Here is a 24,751-nt window from a genome sequence, read left to right on the forward strand (position 1 = left end):
ATACACTGTATTCTCTCACCTGTCTGTCTTCTGTCTCAACATTATGTTTGTGAGATTTGTCTGTGTTGTTGCATTAGCGATGGTTCATATATATTTATTACTGTACAGTAGGCAAAGTACAGCCGGTGGCTGGTTGCTTGTTTTTGTAAGTAAAGTTTTATTGGAACACCGCCATACCCATTCATTTACCTGTTGCCTATCTGTGTAAATGCACTCCAAATGCAAAGTTGAGTAGTTGAAGCAGGGCACCCAGACTGTTGGTCTCAAAAGCCAAAAATATTTACTATGTTGCCCTTGCAGAAAAAGCTGACTGACCTCTGCTGTATCATATTTTGTTGTGTGTAGACTCCACAATTTATTTGTTACTGAGTTTCGGTTATTACAACGAATGCTTCTTTGACTATTACTGTGTGTGTCTTTGAGGCTATGCGTCTGCATTCCCTGGGAGTGGAATTGTTGGGCCACATTGTATGTTTATCTTCTGCTTTATTAGATACCACTCAACAGTTTTCTAGTTCGCACCCCCACTAGCAGAGCAGGAGAGCTGAATTGCTCTATGTCCTAAGACTTGGTATAGCCATCTTGATCAGTATGTAATTTTATCTCATTGTGGCTTTAATATATATGGTAAATGGTAATGAATTAGGTTATGCACCTGCCTTTTCATATGCTTATTGACCATTTGGGTTATCTCCTTTAGGTGGCCTATCTTTTTATTATTTTATCAGAGTTCTTTATATATGCTGAATGAGTCCTTTAGTAGATACATGAATTGCAAATATCTTCTTCTCTTCTGAGACTTGTACCTTCATTCATTCATTCATCCATTTGCTTATTTAGTTTATTTTTTAGAGAGAGAGAGAGAGAGCACTAGTGAGCCAGCAGCAGAGAGAGAGGGAGAGTGTGGAACCCGAAGTGGGGCTTGAACTCATGAACCGTGAGATTATGACCTGAGCTGAAGTCCCATGCTTAACCAATTGTGCCACCAAGGTGCTGCCCCTGAGACTTGCACCTTTATTCTTTTTTTAAAAAAAACACAGTACTCATTTATTATTACCACTTTCCATGGGTCAGAAGCCCAGGCATGGCTTAGTTGGATCCTCTCCTTGGAGTCTGATGCTGCTGCAAAGTGTAAGCCGAGCTGTGTCCTCATCTGAAAGCTTGGCCAGGGAAGAATCTATTACCAGCCTCATTTGAGTTGTTGGCAGAAGTCATTTACTTGTGGCTGTTTGTGTGTGGGCCCAGCTTCTCAGTGGCCATCTGCTGGAGGCCACCCTTTGACCCTAGAGGCTACCTGTGGTTCTCTGCCTTCTGGCTCTCTCCAAAGGCAATTCCCAACATGGTTTTTTGCTTCCTCAAGGCCAAGAGAAGGATCCCTCACTGTCCAGTCTTCTGAGACAGTCTTTTATAGCATAATCATGGGAGTAACATCCCATCAATGTTGCCATATTTTGTTAGTTAGAAGCAAGTTACAGATCGCACCTACACTTAGGGATGGAGATTATACAAGGGTATGGATCATTGAAGGGTCAATTTAGGGTATATCCACTTCTTCCTTTCTGTCTGTCTCCTTATCTCCCTTCTCTCTACCCCTATTCCAAGACCAGCCAGAAATTCTGTCCTCCTTGTGTTTCTTTTTTTTTTTTTTCCTTTTCAGTGTTCTCTGTTTTTATTTAAATTTTTTAATATTTTATTTATTTATTTATTTATTTATTTATGTTTAGTTTTCTTTTTCTTATTTTTTATATTTACATCCATATTACTTAGCTTATAGTCGATAATTTCAGGAATAGAATTCAGTGATTCATCACCTACATAAAACACCCAGTGCTCATCCCAACAAGTGCCCTCTTCAATGCTCCTTGCCCATTTAGCTTATCCCCCTGACCCACAACCCCTCCAGCAACCCTCAGTTTGTTCTCTGTATCTGTTTAAAAAACTTTTCAATGTTTATTTACTTTTGAGGGACAGAGAAAGACAGAGCATGAATGGGGGAGGGGCAGAGAGAAAGGGAGGCACAGAATCCGAAGCAGGCTCCAGGTTCTGAGCTGTCAGCAACAGAGCCTGATGCAGGGTTCAAACTCATGAACCCTAAGATCATGACCTGAGCCAAGTTTGGGTGCTTAACCAAATGAGCCACCCAGACGCCCCTGTTCTCTGTATTTAAGAGTCTCTTTCGTTTTGTCCCCCTCCCTGTTTTTATGTTATTTGTGCTTCCCTTCCCTTATGTTCATCTGTTTTGTATCTTAAATTCCACATGAATGAAGTCATATATTTGTCTTTCTCTGACTAATTTCACTTAGCATAATACCCTCCAGTTCCATCCACGTAGTTGCAAGTGGCAAGATTTCATTCTTTCTGATTGCCGAGTAATACTTCATTGTATATATATGCCACATCTTCTTTATCCATTCATCCATCGATGGACATTTGGGCTCTTTCCATACTTTGGCTACTGTTGATAGCACTGCTATACACATTGGGGTTCATTCCTATATCCTTTGGATACATGCCTAGTAGTGCAATTGCTATTGTCATAGGATAGTTCTATTTTCAATTTCCCTCATGAGGAGCCTTCATACTGTTTCACAGAGTGGCTGCACCAGTTGGCATTCCCTTGCACCTTTTCTTTTAATGGTGTTTTTATTTCTATGAACCTGAAGGTGATCATAATATGCCACCCCAAAATATGCTACTTTGGCGCAAGGATTATCTTGAGTGAAGGAAACTGAGCAACAGCAGATGCAGGAAGAGTTTTCTGTCGTTCCCCTGACAATGGGGCATAAATTTCCATTTGTCAAGGTGCATCCCGTCTCTGTACCTGGAAGAGGAGAACCCTTCTTACCACTGGAGAAACTTCAGTCTGTATAATCTTACTAAACAGTCCTATCTACCATACATTTCCTGGTCATCTTTCCAGTTATCATCCTTAGGAGCCCAATCCCCCTTTCCCTGTTTAGTCACTTCTCCACAATTTATTGCCCGTTGTTCAAATGGTATTTAAGCCCCTGAGTCAGACTGCTTCTTTGGGTTTTAACTTTTTTTCTGTGACATCCCCATGCGTGTAGAAATATTAACATAAACCTTTTCTCCTGTTAATTTGTCCTTGTTAGTTTAATTAGCAGGCCTCTAGAAACTGAACATGAGAGGGTAGAGAAAAAAATTCCTCCCTACAAACTAGATGCCAACAACATGGCTGAATCTTACATACACTGAGGAAGGTGACATTCGACTTGGTATTTGTAGCTATCCTCAGCCCTGTCAGGGCACAGCATCCCGAGGAAACCTCACAGCAGAGATCGACTTTTATGTTTTTAAGTTCTTCTCAATTAAGAGTGTGCTTTGCTGTATTGTTATTTGTCCTGACGTCTGAATAGAGAAAAAGTTCTCATCTTTCATTTTCAAATATTCACAGCCTTTCCAGGGTTGTAGAGTCTCTAGTTGTGTGGGTGTGTTTCTTTAGCGTTCTGTGGTATGCTGAATATTCAAAGTGTTAATAAAGACGCAATATCAGATATTTGAATCCACTTTGTATATTTTTTCTGAGAACTCTTCCTTCGTATCTCTGAGTTTAGAAATTTAGAAATTAATGGAAGCTGATTTATCTAACTTTAATTTGCAGTAATGTGAGTAGTGTTTTCTAAGGGGTGGACTACATGATTTTTGAGATCCTTTTAATAATTCCGTTTTTGTTTCAGTTTTACAAATAGCAGTCCAAGGCAATATTAGTTGATTAAAATGTATTTAGCTTGTTTGACGATAGATGCAGATGATTTGAACTTGAAAATATTGAGAGATACTCTAATATTACAGATGTTTTCTCTGACTTCTAATTTAAATGCAGCTGCCTACTTGCAAAGGCTGGTTTGTCTCTTTCAGAAAAACGATGAAACTTTTTTTTTTTTTGCAACTATTTTCTTTTAGTGAAATTTCTTTTGTACTTAGCTGTTGTTTTCCTGTTTTTGAACTGTTTTCTAACTATTTTATATTTTTCTTTTCTTTTCAGGTTATTCATTATTAATGTGAATGATGTTTAAATTTCTGCAGCCATGACACAAGAATATAGTAAGTGCCATCCTGTACTTCCTATGACCTACCTGCTTTAAAATGAGTTGACTTTGTGTCTTTAAGTTGGAGCAGTGGAAATACAGAAACGTTGTTTTTAAATCTACTTTCCTCAAAGGGACCAATTCATTTGGTCGTCTGCTTTTTGAGTCTATAGCCATATATATAAATTCCTAACGACAGTGATTAATTTCATCTTCAGATGAACACAGTATTGTTCAGGCTGTTCCCAGTAAACATTAGCAGAGCAGACATTAGGGTTGGATCCGTATCCTGCATCCCATTTATCTCCCATGTAGGAGCTCCAGGGTAGGCCCCATTAGAGGCAGTCCCATCCCTGCTTTGTCCACAAGTGACTCCTCAGCCAGTGTTGGCTGTCACCTGGAGGGAAGGATGGTTTCAGGAACGGCCCAGTAATCCTGCCCTGGCAGAGGAGACTCCTGGGCAGGTCTGCCAGGAACTTCTGGCAGAAGTCGTCTCATACTTAAAACAGGGCTAGAGGAAGAGCCTGCCACTCTCTCTCTCTCTCTTCCTCTGGATGTTGTTATGTGCTGGCATGAGATCTGCTGTGGCTGCAGCCTGAGCAAGAAGCCACACAGGGTGGAGGACAGAGAAGCAAGCCCCGAGGCCTCCAGAAGTCCAGGCCTTTGAGCCAGTGCATTTCCTTTTTGTTTAAGCCAGTTTACGTTGGGAGCCAAAACATCCTAAGTGATTCACTTAAACTCCATTTTATTTTTAGTAATCCATTAGTTTCTCCCTGGGGAATGTGGGAGTAATTGCAAAGCAAGGCAAAATAATACCATTAAATTAAACTGGCAGGGCGTGCTGGTGTTGACTGGCATCCTCGGGCGGCACCCTCTTCCCTCTCAACAGTTAACAGATAGAGTGATTTAGTATTCAAAGACAGGAGAATAAAATCTATCGCTTTCACTGTCTCTTTTCCCTCCGGAAGATTTTGCCTTGTAATCAACCCACTTGGGCTGTGAGCTCTGAAGAGGGTCTTGGTCTGCCCGCCTGAAACCAGCTCCTTGTGTAGGTGCATACTTGGCGGTGTGGACCTGCTCTGTGTGTCTTACAACCATCTGTGGTCAAATTTCTGATTCCTTGTTTGAAAAGTTGATACTGGGGTGCCTGGGTGGCTCAGTCAGTTGGGCGTCCGACTTCAGCTCAGGTCATGATCTCATAGTCTGTGAGTTCAAGCCCCGTGTCGGGCTCTGTGCTGACAGCTCGGAATCTGGAGCCTGCTTCGGATTCTGTGTCTCCCTCTCTCTCTGCCCCTCCCCTGCTCATGCTCTGTCTCTCTCTGTCTGAAAAATGAATAAAAACATTAAAAAAAAAAAGTTGATATGAATATTTCAGATATAAAAACAATAGCATCAGGAATAATACAACAAATACCCATATGTACTTTCCTACAATACCCTGGAGAAATGGAATATTTGCCAATTCTGTGGTGCAGTTAAACATCCAGGGTAATGCGCCCTAACAGCAGTGCCTTTCTCTACCTCCAAGGAACCACTGTCCTGATTTTATTCTTTCTTTTTCTCATGCATTTTTGTCTGTGCCTTTATCACATTTGTGTAGTACAACTTTTTGTATGCTTTTTAACTTCAGGTAAATGTAGATACTGTATGCATTTGTTCTTTAAAATCACAGAGGAGTTGAGAGTAAATTCAGGATCGTGGCAAGAGGCTACAGATTTGTTCTGAGACACTTGTCAAAAGATCTTTTATTACTAGATGTCCTAGTGATCTATAATAAATCAGAGACTTTAGGGGTGCCTGGATGGCTCAGTCGGTTAAGCGTCTGACTCTCAATTTTGGCTCAGGTCATGATCTCACGGTTTGTGAGTTCGAGCCCTGCTTGGGGCTCTGCGCTGACAGTGGGGAGCCTGCTTGGGGTTCTCTCTCTCCCTTTCTCTCTGCCCCTCCTCGGCTCACTGGCTCGCTCCCTCGCTCTCTCAAAATGAACGTTTAAAAAAAAAATGTGTTAGACTTTAAATTGTGGAGTTTAATCAACATGTAGACAGCTTTTGATCTTGGTTTCTGTAATTTGGGGTTGGGTTTGCTGGTGAGTTCCTTTTCTTCACCTGCTTCTGCACCCCTGTGCCCCTCCGGCATGTGTGGGACCAACTGGATCATGACTGGGCTTTTCAGAGTATATTGGTTGCTTCTTTATTTAAGTAGCTCTAATCATCCCGCGGTCCGAGTGCGTGCTTTTGGCCACCTTAGGTAAATGTGCATTTTCCTGCCATCGTGCCTGCTGAGTTTACTTCTGTGCTTTCTAAACTGTTGGTTCGTTTGTTGTACTGGTGGCAGCAGTTCTGGGAGAGGCACCCACACCTATGAACAGGTTGGGAAGCACGGTATGTACTTTGGAACATAGTACCGCAGTCACTTGTTCTGTCTCGTTCTTTCCTTTGGTGTCCCAACTGGAGTCTTGGAGATCATTTTGTAGCATGCTTGTCTGAAATACATCTTCGGTCATTTAACTTCTGCAGTCAAATAACTCTTTCTTTTGCTCTTGGAGAATTCATATTACCCCTTATTCTTGTTTGGAATGTGGCCTCCACAGAACTGAATAGTCACTTCCATTCAGAGATCATTAATCCTTTCAATTTGAGGGCATAATTACTGATAAAGTGTCAGAGGAAGATTTATGACCATCAGAAGAGAATTTCTCCCCCCTCCTCCACCCCAGGATGTTATTTTTGTTTAAATGTTTAACATGTGGGGGGGAAAAAAAGTAAGCTCAAAAGATATTTTCTCCTTAATTCATGTACGTTGTATACATGTTACAGAAAGGAAAACAGTAACATCTTTTGTTGAAATAAAATCGGAGGTTTGTGTGCTAGGTGCCGTGCATTTTTCTGTTGCAAAAGAATGGGTCCTTATATTAGTTTTATTTAAATGTAACTATCTATAGCTTTTTTTTCCCTCCAGTGTGGGCCCAGGATCTTAAATTAAAATGTTGCCAATGTGAGAAGATTATAGCCATCAGTGGAAACACCCAATCAATGAGGGCCCTTGTAAAAAGAGCTACTCTTCTACTGGAAGACCAGATTTCAAGATAGTGCGCCATATTGTATGTTATGCCAAATATAAACACAATAAATGTGAGATATTTAAAATATAATCTTATAGTATGTTTTTAAAAATGTTTATTTAGTTTTGAGAGAAAGAGAGAGCAGGGAAGGGGCAGAGAGAGAGAGGGAGACAGAGAATCCCAAGCAGGCTCTGCACTGTTGGTACAGAGCCCAGTGCGGGGCTTGAACCCGGGAACTCTGAGATCATGCCCTGAGTCGAAACCAGGAGTCTAACGCTTTAATTGACTGAGCCACCCAGGCGCCCCCGATAGTATGCTTTATATGCATTTTCTTATTTTAAGAATTTAGTGCTACAGTTGCTTTTTAAGGGAAGAAGCCTGTTGAAATTTTTCTTTGAGAAATCAGTACTGTGAACTGATGTTTTTGGTCGTGTGTGTGTGTGTATGTAATGACATCTTACTTGTTTTTTTTATACAAAGGGATTTGTAGACTTGGCTTGATTTTATACTTCAAAATGAAATGGTGCCTTTGTGGGGGATGGTCCACGGGGCTGAGAGAACTGCTAGACAATGACTCAGACGTGTAATTGGGTCTTGCTCTCCGCACCCTTGTTGACTTGAAAGCACTGGCCATAGACCATTTAGTCTGGGAAAGCAATACATGAATCATCTAAATTGGCACAAATTATTTGGAATGCTACTAAATGTTTTCTGCTCTTTATTCTGATTGAGGGAATGAGAAAGGGAGACTTGTTCTTTGAGTTTGAAAGTCCTCTAGAGGATACATATACATTTATGGAAGCAGATTTCCTTCCTAGATAGAATGGAAGGCAGTTGAATATTTGACATTTGTATGACAGTTTCAATTTTGTGGGTTTGTTTTAGAGTATTCCTCCAAGCTCTATATATCCTTACCTTTATGAAGAAGGTGGTGAACTGTTGCCTGTTAGGAAGGGGAATCCGGGGGTGCTGTCTTGCTGTAACCCCCACAGCACAACTGGGGTAAGGGGAGAATCCTACAAGTTTATGTTGTGTTTATTTTGTTTCCTCCTAACTTGTCCCACTCATCAATATCTCGCATATTTAGGATGGAATTTTGTTCTCCTTTTCTTCCCTTTCTCAAAATGAAGGGTCAGTAGACTTGTTGAGACCTTTTAGGCATCTGGCAATGGAAGTGGGTGAAAACCATTTTTTTTTATCTTCACTAGATAATAAGTGTACTTTGTTTCAGTGTATTTTATAGCAAAAACTTTAAAATAATCATATTCGTTCTAAAGTAGAGGACATTTATGAGTCATTTAGATTAAAGATAAAATGAAGACTTTCTTTATATAGAAAGTAAGCCTTTAATTAGTTCTTTTTGTTGTTGGGGGTGGGAGTTTCTCTGACGATGCATTAGGGGTCTTGCCCAGCACTTTCTGTCTTATGTATCTGCTCTGAAGAGAAAAAGAAGCAGATTTTTCTAATCTATAGCAAAAAGACAAGATTTTTGACTTGTAATGTGCATTGACTTTGATACATGGATAAATCTTCATTTTTGTTTTGGAATATATGTGAGTGGGCATCTCATAAGAATGCATCTTTTGACAGGAAGTAGAAGAAAGCCATAGCTCACCATGTAATTTTGTATTTTGCAGGCGTAACTACTGTTTTGTGTCTGTGGCCAGTGTGTACAAGCATGTGAGTCAGATTGTTTTTGTTCATCTAGGGCATTGCTCTCTGTTAGACATTGCCACATTCATTTTGGGGTTGTTGAAAATCAGGTGTTCAAATTATAAAATTATTGTCAGCACTTCTACTGAATTAAGTTGATAGATTTTAGAATGAGTTTCCAAGAAACTGGTAAAGTATTTCATGAATCCCCTTGACAAAATTATGTATTATGTGGTTAGTGAAGTTTTTTCCCTAATACAAATCACAGAAACCTTTGTATAGCAATTTAGGTTATGTTTATGAAGAGTGCCCCTTCTAAGAACTGTGATTCTGTATGTCGCAGGGACTTGTTTATGACCCAATTAACCTTTCACGTCATCTCCTTTTACAATTAGGAGCCGAGAGACCATGCCTCAGTACCAAATACAAATCAGCCAACCCTATTGCCTTTGGTTTGCATATTGTATAAATAATTGGGTCATTAGCCAATACCTAAACAGAGGGGCATGAAAAGTATATCTCTGGTGGGAATTTAACATCACTTGATGGCTTCTAGATTACTTTGTGTAAATTATTTCTTCCATGGCAGTCAATACCTCTTGTTTAATGGGTGCAGTGATTTGTAAGACCTCAGTCAGGAATTCCAAAGTTCTTAATGAGTGTAAAACTGCCTAAAGGAGTTGTATGTTTGATTCTGTCCTATCTCCCTCAGGAGCAAATGCCTTCTAACTTGGTGCAAACGAAATCTCAGTTTTCTGAGTGAATGCTAATCCCTGATGAAAACTTCCCATCTCTCTCTATCTCTCTTTTTTTTTTCTTCTCAGATCAATTAAATAGAATTAGTCTGCTCTGTGGGGTTAGGGGCCCCTTCTCTAATCTGGAGAGCTCTGCTAACCTGTGTGGAAAGGTAGACCAGCTGTTTCTATTTCTGTCTGGATATTTGACCCCATCCCTAAAATTTGATAATGTGCCCACTGTACTTCATGAAGGCCTCAGGTAAAGAGGGAGTTGCCAGAAGGTAGCCACACTCTGCAAGCGAATGGAGCTTATTGCTTGTAAAAATGTAGGCCAGGGCCCAGCATTAATTGCTGCTATAATTTGATTTTTTCATTGTATTTCGATGATGTTTTGGAATAACATCCTTTCAGTTGTATTTGTCCAAAGCATCAAAAAATCAATCTTTCTTTCTTTCTCTCTCCCTCTCCCTCTCCCTCTCCCTCTCCCTCTCCCTCTCCCTCTCCCTCTCCCTCTCCCTCTCCCTCTCCCTCTCCCTCTCCCTCTCCCTCTCCCCCTCCCCCTCCCCCTCCCCCTCCCTCCCTCCCTCCCTCCCTCCCTCCCTCTCTCTCTCTCTCTCCCTCTCTCCTCTCTCTCCTCTCTCTCTCTCTCTCTCTCTCTCTCTCTCTCTCTCTCTCTCTCGTCTATGTATTTAAGTCCTCTCTACGCCCAGGGTGGGGCTTGAACTCACGACCCTGAGATCAAGAGTCACATGCTCCTCCGACTGAGCCAGCCTGGCGCCCCAAGAAAATCTCTTTTAATTCTGTCTCCCAGCACATTAAAAAAAAAATACCGTTAAGACTCTTAAATATAGAGCACAAACCGAGGGTCTCTGGAGGGGTTGTGGGTGGGAGGATGGGCTAAATGGGCAAGGGGCATTAAGGAGGACATCCGTTGGGATGAGCACTGTGTTGTATGTAGGGCATGAATCACTGGAATCTACTCCTGAAATCATTATTGTGCTATATGTTAACTGGGATGTAAATTAAAAAAAAGAATACCTTTCATAAAAATAATACATACTTGCGAAAATGTAAAAAACAGATAAACATAAAGATGAAAATGAGAACCACCTAGAATTTTACTATCTAGAAGTAGCTGTTATTGACATTGGCGAATAATGTGTTCTCCTAGAACACAACGTACACCATTAAAGCGGGGATAAAACCCTTACTGATGAAGGACTGACGGAAGGTTGTGGCACGCAGACACTCTTGCATACCTGTATATGGTGTGTGTCAAATCTATTGTCATCTAAACTGCAGCAAGTATTTATTTCTACAGGTTGTCACCATTTCGTCGTAGGATACGGAGACAACCTCTTTAAAGAGAAGCTGGAACAGCCCTACTGGTTACCTTTCGTTAGCATTGATTTTTAGGGAGAGATTTTCATGAGCAGGGCGTGCTTTTCTCTGTAGGCGGAGTTTTTGTGTTGTTTTTTTTTCTAAGTGAAGGAGTATTTGAAATAAGCTGCTACATAGAAAGAGTAGAAGAATGGTATGCTTTTAAAAGAAATATATTCTGCCCCCCTGATGGAAAGGAGAGAAAAGTCGAACAACCAAAGGCTGTGTGTGGTAATGCCTCAAAGATAACTGAATGTCATAGTCTGTCCTGGGCTTTCTTTGTTTCATGTGGCGTATCTGTCTCCTGGCACATCCCGAGTGCTGTGCCTCTTCTCTCTGCCCCCTCCCCTGTCCCGTGACAGCTTCACACAGCTTAGCAGCTCCACATTGCAGAAGTTTGGAGTTCTGCACTGACTCAGACCTTTGATTGTCCCACTTCCTGCTTCAGTTTACGATAACTTGGGTTATTGTCTGGTTTTCAGATCATCGCACCACAAAAACTCCAGCAACAGACATCTCCCTGGATCTGAAAGTATTTGTCCTCTGTGGTGTCGTGATAGTTTCTGAGCATTTGCTTGCTGGCCTCGTTGTCTGAGGCTCAAAATAACTTGGTATGCCACAGCCCTCTCAGCTTCCAATGGGCTGCTTTAAGCGTCCTTAACTGAGGCATTCTCCATGAGCAGTGATGTGCTTCAACCCGTTGGCCAGTAATGACCCCCACAGTTTCTTGTCCTGAAGCCACTGTGGTGTAAACAGAGCAAGTGATGAGAGCTTTGTCCTCTAGCCTCTCTTCCAAGTAAAGAGTGTAGGAGTTGTTTGAAAGGAAGTCTGCGTTTTGTGGTATCATTCAGTTTTGGCGTTGTGTCTGTTTAAATTTTAGCCTGGAATTCTTCGGGAGACTCCACCCTGGAAGAAAGTGAGGATTTTAAAAAGAATGTTAATGCCGAAGCTGCTCATGTTCGTAAAAACATAGGACCCTCGTTGAATATTCTTTGTTACACAGCAGCAGCTTACTGGGTTTCACTTTTGCCATTGTGGTGCCTTCCACTGAGAGACTGGTTGGAATTTTATTAGGCAAATATTGCCAAGTTTTTGATTATTTGATAAGTTTGTGTTACTGGAAAGCACTCAAACTTTGATTTGTTGGTCTCACAATGTGTTTTTAGTTGTAAGCATCAAATTGAGATCTTTGTATTTCAGTGGTTGAAGAGAGCAGATTTTAATTTGTTGCCAAGAGTCATTAATAAGTAATAATTTATTTTGCTACCTGCTTTACCTGTGAAACATTTGGATTTTACACGATGATGTTCAATATTTCTGAACCTTATCTTTTTATCTACAATGTTGGGATAGACAAAGACAGCTTGGTGGATTTTTTTGTTTTTAGGCAAGATTACAATTAATCTCTTTTTGGAAGGGATTTGGATAAGTCATTTTCAGTGGGTCTCCCAGTCCTCCTCTCGGTTCCTTACAGAGGGCTGCCTTTTTCCTTCTCCACCTTTCTCTTTTAACTTCTTTCTCCTTTTCCGATGAGATGGGGTGGGGGGAGAGGGTAGCGGTAGACAGGTTTGACTTCTCTAAGTGGGGGGGTGAGCATAAAACTGAGTTCAGGTAAAGAATGAAGTGCTGGACCTGAGCTGGGAAAAAAGTTAAAGAGGAAAGAGCTTAGGTGAGAAATGTGTGGTCTTCAAAAGTAAAACACTAAGGGGAAATTGGGAAATTGCTTACTCTGCCATTACTCTGTCAACTGTTTTTTTCTGTGACTTCAGCTGCACCAGATAGCCACTGTCTCCCGACCAAAGTCTGGGGACCACTTTTGAACAATAGTTAACTTGTCAATGTTCTCTTCCTCCCCATAGTAGATGCTCAGTTAACAGAAAGTGTGACTGACTTACTGACTTAACCACAGGAAAAAAGACAGGCTTACTTGTTCCTTAAAATAGCCAGCCCAGGGGCGCCTGGGTGGCTCAGTCGGTTAAGCGGCCGACTTCGGCTCAGGTCACGATCTCGCGGTCCGTGAGTTCGAGCCCCGCGTTGGGCTCTGGGCTGATGGCTCAGAGCCTGGAGCCTACTTCTGATTCTGTGTCTCCCTCTCTCTCTGCCCCTCCCCTGTTCATGTTCTGTCTCTCTCTGTCTCAAAAATAAATTAAAAAAACGTTAAAAAAAAAAAATAGCCAGCCCAGTTTGCTATCAGATGAGTCCCTCCTTCATTAATTTTGTGAGGAGGATAGGATAATAGGTGGAACACTTAAAAAAAAAAATTATACACTAGGTCTCTCTTATTTTCTCTAGGGGAATGAAAAGTATGAGAAGCTATTCAGGTTTCAAGATAAGAGGGCACACTGTTGTCTAGCTCCCGGAGAGGTGATTTCCAACCATTCTTACATTTCATTTCTGTCCCGTCAATTGGTTGAATTAAAATTGTATCCTGAAATGTTGTCACATTCTTTGAGATTCTTGGAGTCCCCTAGAGATGGTGTGAAACCACAGCTCAGAATCACTCCTTGGGGATATAATCCCTTGTCCAGAAAGGCAGTTTAATCTCTCAGGTCTGGAGGAATGTGATCTGGATGCTTGAATATTTCTCTTCTGCCTTTTCTAGTTTGTTACTTCAGATCTCTGTCCTTATCACCACGACTTTAAACTTGATTGTCAAGTTCACTTTCTTCTTAATGGTATAAAATAGAGGCAGAGTCATGGTACTTTTTGGAAGAATTTGTGTCTGTCTTCTGCTATTTCTGGATACAAAAGGCAAAGTAGACCCATTCTTACAGGTTTCAGTGCTTAAAAAACAGGGACAACAAAGATGAAGGAGAAAGGAGGGAAGGAATTGGGGGAGGGAGGAAGGAAGAAAGGGCCAGCAAGAAGGCAAGAGTCTGGTTTCTTTCCTTTTTCTTTTTTTTTCCTTTTGAGAGAGAGAGGCGAGGGAGGGGCACAGAGAGAGTTGGAGAGAGAGAGACTCGTAATCAGGCTCCATGCTGTCAGCGCAGAGACTGACGTGGGGCTTGGACTCAGGAACCCTGAGATCATGAACAGAGCTGAAACTAACAGTGACACTTGAACGCTTGAGCCAGCCGGTGCCCCAAGAGTCTGGTTTCTTAAGCAGTTGCTGTTTTTCTTTTACAGACCCCCCCACCCCCCCTCTTTTTTTTTTTTGACATGTTTATTGAATGTAGTGTACCATTCACTGCAGTCATGGGGGTTTCAAATCTGGGAGAACACTGTTATCTATAAAATAGTTTCTTAGTTACTGTTTCTCAGATGTTTTTTAGCACAAGAGAAGACACAGTTAGTTCAGATTATTTCAAATTTGTTAGCCGTTTTCCTCCAACGGCACAGGACAACATTGTTTTTCTGTGACCTTTAAAAAGGCCACAGGGTCTGTTAGATGCTGGGATGCTCCCTGTAACCCTGTCTAGATTCGGCCCACATTCCCAAATGAGATAATGAATACAAAAATGCTCTCTAGTAAACTGTAAAGTATCATAAGTAGAAGTATTACAAATAGTATCGTCTGTAGTCTTTACTATTATTCTCTGCTAGAGTGGGTGACTCTCAATACTCTGTTTAGTTCATGACCTCCATGTGAGAACTGACTGCTTTCGACAATCCTGTTTCCAGGGAATAGCTGTTTCTTGATTATGCCATTTTTTTATCTGCTTGGACCTTTTGCAGAAGTAAATGATTTGCATATTGAACAAAAGGTGTAGCATATATTGCATTAAAATGCGTTTCTGACATTTCATAATATTTACAAATACAGGGATCACTGCCCCTCATATACGGCAATTATTGTGTATTGGCAATGACCCTAAAGTTCCTGGCCACGTGAAAAATACCTTGCTTTTGTAATTACTATTTCAGAGTCTCAGCCACACTGCTTGTTCAGCAGGGGGACTGCTTCTCTGGCAGATGGGCTTGTAGCCTCTGTTGAGCTTCTATGTAGAATATTCCTGTTTTGATTTAACTCTTCACCCTCAGGCTTTTTAATTTGTACATATCCATGTGAAAGACTGTTCCCAGAGATGTGTGGCCTGGTCTACAGCAGGTATAACTTGCAAGGAGAATTAGGAGGGGGAGAAAGACATTTCCTTCCTCTCTCTCCCAGAGTGACTGGAAAGCAGAACCATTTTTGTCTGTTTCAAGTCCTCAAGCCCCTATGGGGGAAGAGATGCTGCTCCTGCAGATACGGTCCCAACAAGTGCCTCCTTCAGTGGGACGATGCCATGTCACATTTGCAAGCAGGACTGAGCGTGCTTCTGCACTGTCAGCGGCTACCTCATCAGAAATGCTTCCTTGGATTTCACAGCAAACCTGTACTGACTCTGCGGGAGCTCTAAAACCCTGTCCTGGAGATCTGACATTCGTGGTAGCTTGCTGATAGTTTACACGGACAAGCCACTTGGACTTATTTCAGAACACTGCTTGCTTGCTATCAGCGGCTTGTTCCTCTGAAGGGAGGAGATGGGCTAGTTATTGCACGTATTCTAAGACTGCCTGATTACAGGGACATTTCTTGCTTACGTTGTATTTTCTTTCCCTTCCAATATACAGACCTTCCTCAACTTCGGATGGGTTTCATCCCAAGAAACCCATCCTAAGTTGAAAAGAGTGTAAGTCAAAAGTGCATTTAATACACCTAGCCTACTGAACATCAGAGCTCAGCCTAGCCTACCTTACGTGTGCTCAGAACACTTGCATTAGCCTCAAGTTGGACGAAATCATCCCACATAAAGCCTGTTAACCAGAAAGTGTTTAATATCTCGTGCAGATTGTTAAACAGTGTACCGAGAGTGAAAAACAATGGCTGTCAGTGTCCTTGTTGCTTACCCTTTGGATCGCGTGGCAGACCAGGAGCTGCGGCTGGCTGTCCCTGCCCAGCATCGCGAGCGAGGATCTTAACACGCATCACTAGTGGGGAAAAAGACCAAAATTCAAAATTCCAAGTACACTTTCTGTTGCTTCCACACGGTCATAAAGTTGGAAAATCATTAAGTTGGACCATCATCCTAAGTTGGGGACTATCGAAATCAAATCAAATATATCGAAATCAAATTCTATGAAATGCTGTGATAAAGTGGAGTCCTAGAATTTGCTTTTAGGAATTTTGGATTGTTTAAAGCTCAGTATTGTAGCTAGGCTAGCAAAAAAGTTCTCCGTTATCTTGGAAGTGATGTCTTGGCTGAATAAGAAAAAGAAGGGTAAGTAAGGTTGCAGTGGAAACACTTTGTTTACCTGATGAAAACATTTGAACTCTTATTAGCACAGAAGTCTCCTCCTTCAAAAGAGATGATATTTAAACTTAATTATTTAGGCATTTTAAGTTGTTTGAAATCAGGGCAAAATCAAGAGTATCCAAGCCTACAGCGAAAAGAAAGTCCCAAGTTGTAGCTTCCACAACAATCAGACTTATTTACACTGCAAGGAAGAAATTTCCTGTCTCCACCTCTAGTAAGTATATATAATCCTCTACTGCATCTGAGGTGAATGAGCTCTTCTACTGGGCCATTTATTAAATGTTAAGTTCAATCCATTGGTGAGTAAATGAACCTAGAGACCATGGTCCATATTTAGAGTGTTTGGCTAACCTAAGAATTCTCAACGTTTGTTAGTCTGTGATCTCTCCACTTTAAGGAAATACAGGCCTAACTGCATAGTTATTTGTTAAAAGTAGCAAAACAAATCACTTACAGGGCAGGAAACAGATGGGTCGTTGCATACTTCTTTCTCTAAAAGATAATCTGTGTTGACACCCTGTGTATTTCATTCAAACAAGAGGTTCCAGTCCTTTGCCAGATTCTCTCTTACTGCTTCAGGTGAGCAGGATAGCCGCTGGAAGAGCATTCCTCAAGGTTCTCCTTTCCATACCTTTTCTATCGGATGGCACAGAGGGATTCTGTACACCTGGGACCAGCAGTGGTTGCCTGACTCCTGGGGTAGGAGAGACAGAGGAGCCAAAGGCAGCTTCAGGGCTGGCCTCCTTCCCAGCACCCCACCTCCTTCATTTTTCCATTCTCCATGCTTCCCTCCCTGCTCTGTGACATCCTGCTCCTCTCCACAGGTGACCTCTTCACCCCCTCCATCCCATGGTCCGCTTGCCTTCGAGATGTTGATTCTTAGTCGTGTCATTCTGTCTCTCCCTTCTCATCCCTTCTTTGCTGTGAACAGCCTTCAGCTCTTTCCCTGTCCAGCACAGATCTTCCCGCCTGTCTCGGGTCTCTCTCATGCTGTCCTGTCTCCAACATGGGGAAGACAAGCATGGGGGAGGGGAGGGTTACCTCATCACTCTCTTATACCTTTTGCCCTTAAGTTTTTTGTTTTTTATTTTTTGAGATATGATATACATGCAATAAAACGCATCAATCTTAAGTGTTAAGGTTTAGGTTGTTTCTAGTTTGGGCCGCTATGAATAAGGCTGCTGTAAGCAACCTTAGGAAGTCATTTTGTGGACATATATTTTCATTTCTCTTGAAAAAATACCTAGGAGTAGAATTGTTAGATCATAGAGTACATGTATGTGTTTTACTGTATAAGAAACTACCAAACTCTTTTTCCAAAGTGGTTGTGCCATTTTCTACCAGCAATTTATGAGGTTCTAGTTGCTTCACATTCTTATCAGCATTTGGTGTTGTCAGGTTTTGTTTTGTTTTGTTTTGTTTTGTTTTTAATTTTAGCCCTTTCTGGTGGGGTAAGAGTGAAACGGTGTCTCGCTATGATTTTAGTTTGTTTTTTACTGAAGTCTTAATGATTTGGGGCATCTTTATATATCTTTTTCATGTGCTTCTTGGCCATTTATATATCTTTTTTTTTTTGGCAGAGTATCTGTTTTGAAGTCTTGATTGTTTTTCCAAATTATTATTGAATAATCTTTTAATTCTTGATATATAAGATCTCAAATATACATTAAAATATATATTTTATATTTAAGATATATATTTAAACACAGACACATACATGGTGCCTCTTGATGAGAAGGTTTTGTTTTAAACTTAGGCTTGGTCAGCGCTTTACTGTATGTTATCTAAGAAATCCCTGCCTGGCGTGCCTGGGTGGCTCAGTCGGTTGAGTGTCTGACTTTGGCTCAGGTCATGATCTGGCGGTTCTAGCCCCACGTCAGGCTCTGTGCTGACAGCTCAGAGCTTGGAGCCTGTTTCGGATTCTGTGTCTCCCTCTCTCTCTGCCTCTCCCCCACTTGCTCTCTCTCTCTCTCTCTGTCTCAAAAATAAATAAATGTTAAAAAAAACTTTTAAAGAGTAAAATAAAATTCTAAAAAAAAAAGAAAAAAAAGAAATCCCTGCCTGTCCAGTTTTGGGAATATATTTTCCAATGTTTACTTAAAGGTACTTTATGGTTTCATCTTTTACATTTAGCTTGATAACCTAACTTTAATTCTGTGTGTGTGTGTGAAATAAGGCAATTATTGAGGTGACTTTTTTTTCATATGCATGTCTAGTACCATTTATTAAAAGACATTTTTATTAACTGAGTTGGTGTCTTGGTTGAAAAGCAGTTGACCGTATATTTATGAGTTCATTCCTGGACTCTCTTCTGTCCCATTGGTCTGTTGTCTGTTCTTATGCCAATTTTATGCTGCTGTCTTGAGTACTAGAGCTTTATAATTTTGAAAACAAATAATGAAGTCTTCCAGCTTTGTTCTTATTTTTATAATTGTTTTGACTATTACAGATTCTTTGCATTTTCATGTAAATTTTAGAATCATCTTGCCTTTTTTATCCCCCCATAAAAATACTAGATTTGTAATCTCTGTGCCCAACGTGAGGCTCAAATTCATGACCCTGAGATCAAGAGTCACATGCTGTACCATTTGAGCCAGCTAGGCTCCCCTATAAAGCTTGCTAGATTTTGATTGGGATTTCATTGAACCTAATTTTCAACTTGTGGAGAATAGACATTTGGGTAATGCTCAGTCTTCTCGTCCACAAACCTCTCCACTTAATTTCTCTCAGCAACATTTGGTAGTTTTCAGTAGAGAGGTTTCTCACATCTGTTAGGTGTGTGAGATTTTTTTATGCTTCTGTAAATGATCTTTTAAAATTTCATTTCTGATTGTTTACTTACTATTTGTATACTGACCTGCAAACCTCCTAAATCACTTGCTAGTTTTAATAGTGTGTGTGTGTGTGTGTGTGTGTGTGTGTGTGTGTGTGTTATATGGGATTATTGGTTAACATAGATCATGTAGATGTTTAAATAATGATAGTTGTACTTCTTCCTTTCCCATCTTTATACCTTTTTGAAGATTCATACTATTCACCAAGATTTGTTTTTCTTGGCCTTAGTGAACTAGCTTAGAACTTCCAGTATAAGACTAACCAGAAGGGATGAGACTGAAATCTTTGCCTTATTTGTGATTTCAGGAAAAAAGTATTCAGTGTTTCCCTGCTCCGTTTATACCTAATTTTTTTACACAGTGGCTTTTGCTCTTAACTCCTGTAATTCTTTAATCTCCTTACTTCCAAGTATACAGAGCTAAGCCAACTGTTCCTGGGGTTTCCTTTGTTTGTGACATTTGTGCTACATTATCCTCATTCTTCTCTTTGTTTTCTGCCTCATCTCCCTGAAAGTTACCTCCTCCTTCTCTTTTTCTTCTTCATTCTCTCACCTCCATGGAAATACCTTCTTCTCTTTCACTGGCTTTATTACTATTATTCATTTCTTCTTCTTTTTGTTTAAGTTTATTTATTTTGTGAGAGAGGGACAGAGAGAGAGAGGGAGAGAGAGAATCCCCAGCAGGCTCCCATCTATCAGCACAGAGCCCGACGTGGGGCTTGATCTCACAAACCGTGAGATCGTGACCTGAGCTGAAATCAGGAGTAGGATACTTAACCAACTGAGCCACACAGGCTCCCCTGTTCATTTACTCTTATAGCACGTATTTATGGATCAGGCACTCTGTGGTCAAGTGTGCTGGTATCTGGCACCGTACAGGTTGATAAGGCCTGGTCTCTGTCCCCAAAGAGCTCACCCCAAAGCATGGGAAGTGCTTTGAAAGAGCAGATGGCTCCTTGGAATCCCTTGGCGAGGGTGGACATCTCACCTGGTCTAGGGGGCAGAGGGAAAGCCTTCTGGGCAGGGGCCTGCACTGCCTCTGCCCTCTGCATGTGCAGTTACCCAAGATCAGAGGTGGCGCTCCTTTTATTCCTCTGCATGTGGTCATACCTGTTCTCAGTCATTTCCAAGCCATCCCTGAGCAGTTGCCACATCCAGCCAGAAACACAGGTGTTGGGATCACTGTGGTGCTTAGCCCTTTGTGTCCTCTGTGGTTTTCTGTGAAGAGCTAGCCTAATAGTTCTTTAGCACTTGATGGTAGTAACTTGTTTGTCTTTTCAGGGACTCTGCAGAATTTTATATGCATCAGAAATGACGTTTTTGAATAAACGAGCTCCTTGAAAACTATTGTTTTTTTCTTTGTGTCCTGTATTTTATTACTAGATAGATTTTTAAATTAGTTGAATTGTGAAAATGACTTGGGAACATATTAATTTTCCAAGATAATTTTTGTGTTGGAATGTTCCCGTGAGGGCTCTTTTCCCTCCAAGCTACTGGATAGTAGGAAGTAGCTTTCTGGCTTTCTGGCTTGTTGCTGTTGGAAGAGCAGACTCATGGTCGTGAGCTACACTTCTTCAAGATTTCTGCCTAGGGTTTTCATTCTGCTTCTTTATCTAAACAATGTCTTTTTCTTTTTCTTTGCTTGTCAGAATGCATCTCTTATTAAAAAGCTCTGCTTATTCTTGTAAAGCCATAATGATGCCACAGAACGCATTCCTTAAAGTAGGTACCAACTAAGGATTAATGTATTTTCAGATCATTCAATTATAAAGCTATGAACAGTGTCTTAATGCTAATGGAATAGATACGTGAAGGGTCGTTTCGTGATTTCACCGGAATGAAGGTGAAGCAATTAAATGCATTAAATATATACAAATTGAATCATATATTTCTTGTTTCAGGCAAATGTATGCTACCTAGTATCCATTAAATGTGTCTGCATAGCTTTACTGTGCTGAAAAATGATGTGAGTCTGTAAACCTAATTATGTAATGAGAAGTCTGTTATCAGCATTTTATTCACTGAGTTTTTATCATTTACCAAATTTACATTACTTTGAAAGGTAAAGAACTTATCTTTTATTACCAATGGATTTTTTATTTCTATCCTTACAGAGAGGAGTGTAGTGATTATTGAAGGTATTTATGTATCAGATAAAAATCGATGTGTGTGTGTGTGTATGTTTTATTGTCATTTTTTAATGCCCTAAAAATTCAGTTATTAGCATATAGTCAACAGGAGAAATCAGTGTTTTAAATATAATGTACACTAGGATGTAAACATTTGTAATATTCTTAATTAAAAATAAAATAAATATGGTTTTCAGTATAAAAGTGAAATGAAAAGACATGATTATATATACACCTGCTTACACTGTTGGACCAGGAGCAGTTTTTGAGCCTTACTCCCCAGACTTTGTATTATTACCATTTTTGTTTTTAAACTCAAGTTTGTTTCTTTGTTTGTTTTCCCTTAATATATGATTACAAATGCTTTTACCTTTATTATAGCTAATAAGAGTTCATAGTGATTCAGGATCAGTGTTTTTCAGTGCTGAGAAAGATTTGAGAAGTCCTTCTGAAGGACTGCCATAGTGTGGCTCCCTTGGCCTTATTGAGGGCCTCACAATGGAGGATCCATTTCCCCATAGATTGAGATTTAGTAGGTATAAATTGTTCTCATTGATTTATTCTCTTAATTCCTACCTTTTCAATTATCTTACCATCTTTTAGGCAGAGTCTTATTTGTGAGAGATTTTTTTTGGTAATGCCCTTTGTCTTGTTCTCCTAGGCAGAGTGCCTGCTTGCCCTCACAGGGAGGGGGCTGTCCCACAGGGAAGCCAGGTAATTCTGCTATGGCCATTGCAAATCAGAGGACCTCTTTTGATTATTTCTGATGTTTTATTTATTTTCTTGTTCTCTCTGCCCAGATTGGCCAGATAGAGTTAGATCTGACAAGGTCAGCTGCAAACATGTGATATTTTCAATCACAAGTTGGCCAATCAGGAGGTTTCTGTTTAGTTACTTGAACTAGATCACCAGACACATTGTGTTAATCCTTTAGTTTAAATGGGCCATCTGTTGAGTCACCCTGGTAATTGTTCCCTTTTTGAATGCCTGTGGACCCAAGTTAAGAAGCCAAGGGTGTTAGGAGTCTTTTCAGAGAGACTAATGCACTGCACCGTGGGCCCCTCTCAACTGAAACTTGCTCTTGGGGAGTCTCTGTTGCCCACTTATTTGCTTCTGTATTCCTTTTCGTCAATTGTGAGAGTTGTTCTGTATTGTTGTTATGTTAATTGTGAGAGTTTGAGATTGTAAAAGTTGAGGGTCATGCTTACTGAGGATAATTAGAAAAAGGGAGAAGAGGGTTTGGGAGTAGGAAAAAGAGGCCAAACGTTTGTCAGTAGCAATAGTTTATTTCTTTGCTGGGAAGCTTTGGGAAAGGGAAGGGAGAGGATGGACAACAAACCTATTCCGTGTATTTGGGCTTTTCTGTCCCTCGGGAGAGGCCCCTCCGAATGGTATAATGGGGGAAGTCAGAGCTGAGGGTTTTAGCAGAGTAATTTAAATGAGCTGCCCACAGCATCTGAATTGTGCATTTTAATTTGTGTTAACTGATTTTCTGGGGAGATCTGGGAAGTAAGAGTCAAAAACATGGAGTGTGAAGTCTGGAAGGCAGTGGCCACGTAGATGGAGCGCCAGACTGAGACAGACCTCTGTGAGTATGTTATCTGTGAAAAAGAAATACCAACTCTGTCCTGGGCCCTCTTCTCTTCTCTCCCGAGGTGATGTCATCGAGTTCTGTGACTCTCAGTGCCATCCGTGTGCCTCTGTGATAACCACTTCTGGGTCTCCAGCTCAGACTTGCTTCAGATTTAGATTTTCAGCAGCCTCCCTGGTGTCTCCACATGTCTAGTGGACACGGTTAACACAGAGTTCTTGGTTTCTGTGTAAAGTGAGCCACTCACCCTGGTCTCGCAGACCTCTGGTTTTAACGCTGAAGTTCCCACCTCTCGGGAAACCTCTCAGTCCTAGGCAGACCAGCCTGGTTGGCCCTGTGACTTACAGTCCTTAAACCTGGTTCTCTGCCACTCTGAATTTCTCAGGAGAATCATCCACCCAGAACCGTCCACCCATCTCGACATTGAAGAGTTGCCCTTAATTCATCGTGTTATACATCTAGCAGTATGTCATGTTGCGTGCTGACATCTAAATTTTGAGCGTGCCTGGTTGTCTCTACCTTCAGAAACACCCACCTCTCTCCATTTCTCTCCATTTCTGCTGATCCCACCTTAATGCATGCCATGTGCATCTCATGCTGGGTCATATCACGAGACAAGGCCACGGAACCCTGCAGCGGCTTCATGTTGCTCTTACCAAGGCCTCCAAGCTTCCTTACAGTCTGTTGCCATCTGTCTCTCCTACCCCAAGCCACTCCCCCTCCCCTCCAGCCATATTGGCTTTCTTTACTTTGGGCTTGCAAAGTCCGTTCGTATTTTACATCTTTCCGCTTGCTCTTCCTTCTGCATGGAATGTCCTTCTTTGGGGCAGCAGATTCCTTCTTGACATTTAAGTCGTCTTATCTCAAATGACTTCTTCACAGAGAGGCCTTCTTTGACCGACCAGTTGACGAGAGTAGGCAACCAGCCGTCTTCCGTACAAGAATGTAAGCTCTTGGAGTGATGGTTTTGCCATCGTCACCATCGTATCCCCAGGTTTTGGAACAGTTCACAGAGAAGTTATCCAGGAAATATTATTAATTGAAGTGGAGAATAAATTTAAGTACCTCAAGGCATCTAATTAAAACTTTGAAGGAAAGAAGATTTTGAAAGATTTTTAGCAAGCAAGTGGACATTGGGGGGTATCTGTTATTGCTGCTACAAAATGTATAGAATCTCGTTGAAGGTAATGTCCTATAATGACATCATCCTCTATGTTAGTTAAAATTCTTTAAGAACCTTCTCAGGTTTATTCACAAATATGTTTTCCTGGGGTGCCTGGGTAGCTCAGTTGATTAAGTGTCCCACTTCAGCTCAGGTCATGATCTTACAATTCGTGAGTTTGAGCCCCGAGTCAGTTTCTGTGCTGACAGCTCAGAGCCTGGAGGCTCTTTCAGATTCTGTGTCTCCCTCTCTCTCTGCCCCTCTCCTGCTTGGGCTCTCTCTCTCAAAAATAAATAAACGTTAAAAACAAACAAACAAAACAAATATGTTTTCCTATGTCCTATATTTCCTTTGAGTTCATAAGTCATTCAGTGGTCAGCTGAATTATATTAAATTAAATTAACATTAAAACTCCAAGAGCAGTTTTCAAGACTACCCTGAGTGGAAGAGTAGAATTGTCATCATGCACATCAGTCTGTGGGCCATGAAGAGAGCCTGGGAGCCTTCCTCACTTGACTTTGACCTAAGGGACTAGTTTTGGAACTTGGGTAACTATAAACCATTGCATTTCAGTGTTAAAGATACTTCCATAGCAGGGTCTGAGCCTCCGGACCCTGGCACTTGAGGCCAGGCAATTCTTTGTGCTGGAGGCTGTCTTACTGTAGCATGTTAGCAATCTCCCGTGGCCTCCACTCCCTGGATGCCGGTAGTACTGCTCCCCATTTGTAACAACCACAGATGTCTCCAGATACTGCCAGATGTCCCCCTGGGGACAAAATTGAAACCCACTACTCTAAACAGTTACTGTATTTTCTTCCGTATGCTTTACTCTGGGAAATTACTATGTAAAAAAACCAAATAGATGGCTGGTTTTGGGGGCTGGGAAGAGGAGGGAATGTAGCAGACTTTTAAAAAGCTA

General features: G+C 41.1%; 1 protein-coding gene across 18 annotated transcripts in view; it reads left to right on the top strand.

The window, feature by feature from the left end:
* SIPA1L1 (signal induced proliferation associated 1 like 1) overlaps positions 1-24,751 on the top strand; it is a 364,598-nt gene that overhangs the window by 176,807 nt on the left and 163,040 nt on the right. For all 18 annotated transcript variants that reach the window (XM_078448063.2, XM_078448064.2, XM_078448062.2 and 15 more), the window contains one exon: positions 4,007-4,065. The gene's annotated coding sequence lies outside the window, so the exon portion shown is untranslated. The remainder of the gene's footprint in view (positions 1-4,006; positions 4,066-24,751) is intronic.

Source organism: Panthera onca, chromosome B3, assembly GCF_046562875.1.
Source record: "Panthera onca isolate mPanOnc1 chromosome B3, mPanOnc1 haplotype 2, whole genome shotgun sequence".
Lineage (NCBI taxonomy): Eukaryota > Metazoa > Chordata > Mammalia > Carnivora > Felidae > Panthera > Panthera onca.